General features: G+C 48.4%; 1 protein-coding gene and 1 long non-coding RNA gene across 3 annotated transcripts in view; one reads left to right on the top strand and one right to left on the bottom strand.

The window, feature by feature from the left end:
• The window catches only part of LOC112120530 (low-density lipoprotein receptor-related protein 8), a 265,977-nt gene that overhangs the window by 233,992 nt on the left and 25,985 nt on the right, over nt 1–6,000 (top strand). The window lies entirely within an intron of this gene.
• Nucleotides 3,873–6,000, bottom strand: part of LOC113406502 — a 28,165-nt gene continuing 26,037 nt past the window's right edge. Inside the window, exon 3 of the long non-coding RNA XR_003369789.1 lies at nt 3,873–4,118. This is a non-coding gene — a long non-coding RNA (uncharacterized LOC113406502). The remainder of the gene's footprint in view (nt 4,119–6,000) is intronic.

Consider the following 6,000-nt stretch of genomic DNA (forward strand, 5'->3'; position numbering starts at 1 on the left):
AGTGACTGGTGCAGTTCTTCGCAAAGAGTGACTTCCAAAGACATTGTGAATGTCAAAAGTCATTGCTCTCCTGAAACTAGGAAAAGAGCCACATAATGTTGCAAGTTGTCAACTGATATCCCCGTTGTCTGTGCCATTCAAGGTGCCGGAGAATCTCATTCTCCAGCGTATCTCCCAGAAGTGGAATCAGTGCTCAGCATTAAGCAAGCAGGCTTTTGGACAGGTCAGAGCACCTTCAATCAAGTGCTAGTTTTGAAAACATTCTTCGAAAATGTTTTCAGAAAAAACAGAAGACAGGAGCCATATTTCTGGACCTGACAGCAGCATATGACGTGGTCTGGTGCTTGGGGCTCTCAGTCAAATTGTCAAGAGCACTCCCAGGATAGGTAGTCAACATCATTGACCTTCTCCACAACAGATGTTTCCAAGTGCACATGGAAGACAGAGTTAGCATGTGGAAAAGACAAACCAGCGGTTTACCCAAGGCTCTGTGCTGGCACTGTTTGAGATATCCTATCCTATTTCCTAGAACTGGAAGGGACCTTGAAAGGTCATCAAGTCCAGCCCCCTGCCTTCACTAGCAGGACCAAGTACTGATTTTGCCCCAGTTGCTTTTCAGTCTGTACACAAATGACCTCTTGCTTACCCAGCCCCACAAGTCCATGTACACAGATGACATTTGCTTAGGCGTCCAAGCACAGTCATTCCTAGAACTTGAATGCACCCTAAATGCTGACTTGACTAAGATGGCCGAATACTGCATTTGGTAGCATTTACAACCAGTAAATGTGACCAAGACTGTTTTGAATGTGTTCCATTTTTACAATGCCAGAGCAGCCCAGGAACTGGATATCCTTCTCAATGGACATTGATCGAAATACAAATCCCACCCAGTCTGTCTCAGAGTAATCCTAGAACAGATCTCTCACATCTTAACCGCGTGAGGAAAACTGTAGATAAGGTGAGGTCGCATGACAACCTCCTAAGTAAATTGGCCAGCACTTCATGGGGAGCAAACGCTCAAACTCTCTGATCATCCAGTTTAGCCCTCCGTTACTCTGCAGCAGAATATGTTGCTCCAGTCTGGCTCCATTCGTCTCAGATGACGTTGGTTGACACACAACTACTCTCAACCATGCGCATCGTGACTGGGACAATTCGACCCGTACCAGGGCTCCCTGTGTTAAGCAACATCGCTTGTGTCATGAGGAGGCTACAACTAGAATGTTTGAGAAGATCAGGGCAAACCTGAGCCTACCACTATACATGGTGTCTTCGACCACCCGAAAAGCTTACTTGTCATAGAGGCCCCCGTTGTCTTCCCACATGCCCTGCCCAGATTTCTCTGCATCGTTGATTTGACATAAAGAATGGTGTGCAGCTGACATCAGAAACCAGTCTCTTATAACTGACCCAACCATGTGTGTACCCAGCTTTGATTTGCCACGCTGCTATGGGGTCCTTCTGGACTGATTTTGAACGGGTCAGGGTCAGTGTGCAGCCAGCCTTCACATCTAGGGCCAATGAAAGGCTCTTCCGTGTGGCTGTCCCAAAGATAGACAACATCACGCATCACTGATGACTCCCCTCTGACCAGATTTGATGGTGGTCTGAGGGCCCTGTGCTTCGCTGATGGAGCTGCTGCAAATTGGTTTGGCAAGCTCTGCATCCAATAAGAAAAAGACTGGCAAGAGGCACCCTCATTTCCACCTCATTGTCTCTTCCCTTCTCGTACACCCCGATTTTTCTCTTGGGGAGGAGATGTCCCATAGTCCCTTGCTGCACAAGGCAAGTCCCCACGTAAAACAGTTTAATTCACTTGTCTCTTCAGAGTTTTCAGGAGTCTCTTTAGAAGGTTTAGATCTTCTTTGAATAGTGTCTCAATGGGTGCTACACTTCAGGTGTGCATGTGAAGTCCTTGATCAGAGATCTTCTGTTAGCAGAGTCCGTTCAGCCTGCGCATGCACTCTATGCAACCTATGCCGATCTCCAAGGATATAGGGCTGCATGGGCAAACTGCCCCACAGTTCCTTCTCTACTGCCTCTGCCTGAGATGGAGATCTAGCATGTCCACCTTGTGCATGCCTCAGCATGTTTTGCAGTTGTTCTGTAGTTAGATTAGTGTTTCTTCTTAGTGCTAGTTGTTGTTAGTATAGAATTAGTAATGAGAGATTTGGGGGGTTTTTTCCTCTCCCTTTTTCCTCCTCTTTTTCTGGGAAGCTTATTTGGCCTGGCTGGGCATGCCTGGCTGGCCAGGTTTCAAACGCTGCCTCTCTTATTGGGAGGCTATCCCAGTCAGCAATGGCCACTCTAAGCATATCCATTGCTTGGAAGAGTCCCGTATCTCCCCAAAGTGTAACTCTTTTACCTGGCTCTCAAATCTAGAGCATGGAAGAATCAGGAGACCAAATTGAAGTTTCTGGTGATGGAGCTCTCCCTTTAACCCGCTTCTGAGCCAGGTCAGAAGACTCCCGTACCTGTCTTCAAGCAGATAGTGTATCCCTTTGAGTTTGGCCGAGGTTTCCCCTAAGACAGGGAAAACTTTAGAGGCCTAAAAGAGGGCTCAGAAGAAGAGAAGCTCGGTCTCCTGTCGCAAGGAGCTGGCTCCCGCTCAGTATATGATGTCAGAGGCCTCAACCTCTTGACTCAGTACCGAGGAGACAAAGAACTCTTCCTACAGTACTGGCAGGTCTGGGAGATCCCAGAGCACTTCAGCGAAGGATGGCTCCAGCAGGCCCCTGGAACCATCTGCGAAGGACAGGGAGGCCCAGGACATACACTCCTTTAGAACGGCACCATCTACATCAGACTTACCAACAGTGCCTTTGCACTTGGCTCCGTCGGCACTGGCAAAATTGAAGCATCAGACACCTTTGGCCCCAGCACCGGGGCACTCCAGATTTATGGTACTGTCCATCTCAAATGCTGTGTCAGTACTGACCCATTTGGTACCACAGGAATTCCACTACTCTAGTCACTGTGATACGAGCAAGAGACCTCACTGCTTATGGGTACTGAATGACTCTCAGTCAAAAGACCCTGGTCTCCAGATTACAATTGCGTCATGGTAACAGAGGATTCTCCACTCTTTTCTACTGAGGCTCTCCCCCACCCCCACTGGAGGACTTTGAGGCGGATGAAAGAGATATTCAATCAGTCTTCTCCATATCAGTGCAGGATTCCCTTCCACATCATTACAGGAACCCATAGTTTGACAAGGATCCTCATCCATGTCAGGGATAGTGGGATCAGTCCTGCGTGCCATCCCCCTCTCCCATATGGACCCCACGAATGGCCATACTGGGATCCTTGGACAGCATATCAGCAGCAATTTGCCAAGTTCCAGCCAATTCCAGGACCTTGTGAAGAGGGTGGCAGACACCCTCCAGATATCTCTTGAGGAGGTTAAAGTCTCACAACACAAACTCCTGGACATTCTGCAGTGGGTGATACCCACTGGGGTTGTGCTACCCATTAATGAAGCACTCCTGTATCCAGCAAAGATTGTGTGGCAAACTTCTGCCAGCATTCTGCCAACTTGTAAATGGGCAGATAAGAAATATTATGTTCCCCTCAGAGACTCAGAATTTTTGTTTTCCCACTCCCCCACCTAATTCCCTAGTGGTGGATGCTGTAAAAAAGTGGGGTAAACAGCATTACTCCTGGTCTATCCCTTATGATAAGGACCAGAAGAGGTTAGACCTTTTTGGCTGAAAGGCATACTCATCTGTGACCTTCCAATTTTGGATCTCAAACTATCAGGCAATCAAGGCCAAGTATGACTTCACAAATTACAAGAAGTTTGCAACCTTTATTGAACATCCTCCACAGGCGCATAGAGAGCACTTCCAGGCCATCATTAAGGAGGGTCAGTTATTAGCCAGAACCTTTCTCCAAGTCCTTGGGTGCTGCAGACACTGCCGCTGAATCCATCTCCACAGCGGTTGTCATATGCAGGGCGTCATGGCTCCAACTGTCGGAGCTCCCAAGAGAGGTTCGGAATACTGTTGAGGACCTCCCGTTTGATGGTCAGAAGCTCTTCTCAGGGACTACAGACGAATACCTGCACACGCTGAAGGGCTCCAGGGCCAGAGTGATGTTTCTGGGTATATACTCTACTACAAACAAGAGGAGATTTAGTAGGTCTCAAACTACCAAGAAATCGCACCCAGCCTAGTTCTCTGGATTTCACAGAACCACTGAGCCGACTAGAAAGAGACAGAAACTCAAGAGGAAAGGAGCTGCTCATCCTCCTTCAGTGAATACCCAGTCATAATTGAAACAATAATTTTGACAGGTTGGTTCAGGGCTCAACTCCTCCCTCACCTCTAGTTCGCAAGCTGCAACCTTTTGCCCAGCTTCCTTCTTTTGGAAACCACCTTTCCCATTTCCAGAAGGCCTAGCAGTGTATTACAATAGACAAGCGGGCTATAACATTGGTCCACATCATCCACTTTACATCCCTCCCAAAGTATTAACCCAACCTGATCCTGCATAGTTTATTATAGCAGAGGTGGGTATGGCTGCAAGCAAAACCAAGACTTTAAAGCTTTCTGCCTCTTGACATTAATTTGTTTCCAAGTCTCTGTGCCAGAGTTGTACTCTGGCAGCACTTGGCTTCTTTTCTCATTACCTTGGGTCAGGTTACTCAACAATATAGGCTGTTAGTGGATGAGTGGTCTTACATTTTCAAATGTTGAAGGGAAAATGTCATGACCCGTTATTTTGTAGTTATAGCTATTTTAAAAATATAATAAATTATTCTTGTGATCAATATTAAATGGTCCTGTTTCAAGACCAGATTCAAGAAAACTAGCACATATAGGACCAGATTCCATTCTTATCCTGGTGCAAATTCCGTGCAGAGTAATTCCATGTAGATTCGCTTCACTGAAGTTACTCCAGAATGACACAGGCGGAACAGAGCCGAAGCTGCCTCCCTGTGTTCTATTAGGAGTGCCACTGGCATATTTATGGAGTGTGCGCTGAAGTTTGTTTTTTCTATTAGCGATACTTTGAAGTTGTCACTGATATTAATGTGCCCCAGCAGGCTTGGATAATGGATCAGTGTCTAACCCTCTTCCCCAGCTCTCATAACGGCGAATCCTTTTGCTAAGCTATTTGTAGATGAAAAATTATTATTAAGGCTAGGATTTTGTCATGGGTATTTTTAGTAAAAGTCATGGACAGGTCAAGGACAATAAACAAAACATCACAGAAGCCGTGACCCACCCCTGACTTTTTTACTAAAAACATCCCTGACAAAATGCGGAGGGAGGTGGGTCCAGCACCCACCCCCCTGCAGCAGCTGGGAGCTGCAGGGACCCCATTGCCCAGTTGCTGGGGCGGAGGCCTACCAGAAGCGGAGGCTAGGGAGCTGCAGGGGGCCCCAGCTCCAGGCTCCCTCTGCCATCGCTACTGGGAGCTGGGGGGGCTGCTCGTGGCAGCTGAGCAACTGCAGGGGGTGCCCCTACCAGCGATGGCAGCTGGGGAGCTCCGGGGTCCCTCTGCCACTGCCGGGGAGGGGCGGGGGCTGCTCGCAGCGGCAGAGCTGCTGGGCAGCTCAGGGGTCGCTGCCAGTGGTGGTGGCCGGTCAGTTGCGGGGATCCCGCCACCCGCAGCTGCTGGGCAGCTGCGAGAGGGTCCCCCGCCGCCCGTGGAGGCTGGGCTGCTGCCAGGTCCCTGCTGCCGGCAGCAGCCAGTCAGCTGCCAGGGCCCCCAATGTCACGGAGGTCGCCGGAAGTCATGGATTACGTGACTTCTGCGACCTCTGTTACATAATCTTAGCCTTAATTATTATTAATTACACAGGTCCTAATTCAGCAACACACTTCAGTGCGTGTTTATCTAAGTGCTTAACTCCATCCCTGTTCATCAGTTCACTTGAGCATTCACGTAACTTTTAGCACGTGAAGTGACATGCTTAAAATTAAATGCTTTGCTGAATCAGGGCCATCCTGTCAAACATGACGTGTGCACAGAGCTTTAAAACAAAGAAAC

This window comes from Terrapene carolina, unplaced genomic scaffold, assembly GCF_002925995.2.
Source record: "Terrapene carolina triunguis isolate 2854851 unplaced genomic scaffold, T_m_triunguis-2.0 Scaffold102, whole genome shotgun sequence".
Lineage (NCBI taxonomy): Eukaryota > Metazoa > Chordata > Testudines > Emydidae > Terrapene > Terrapene triunguis.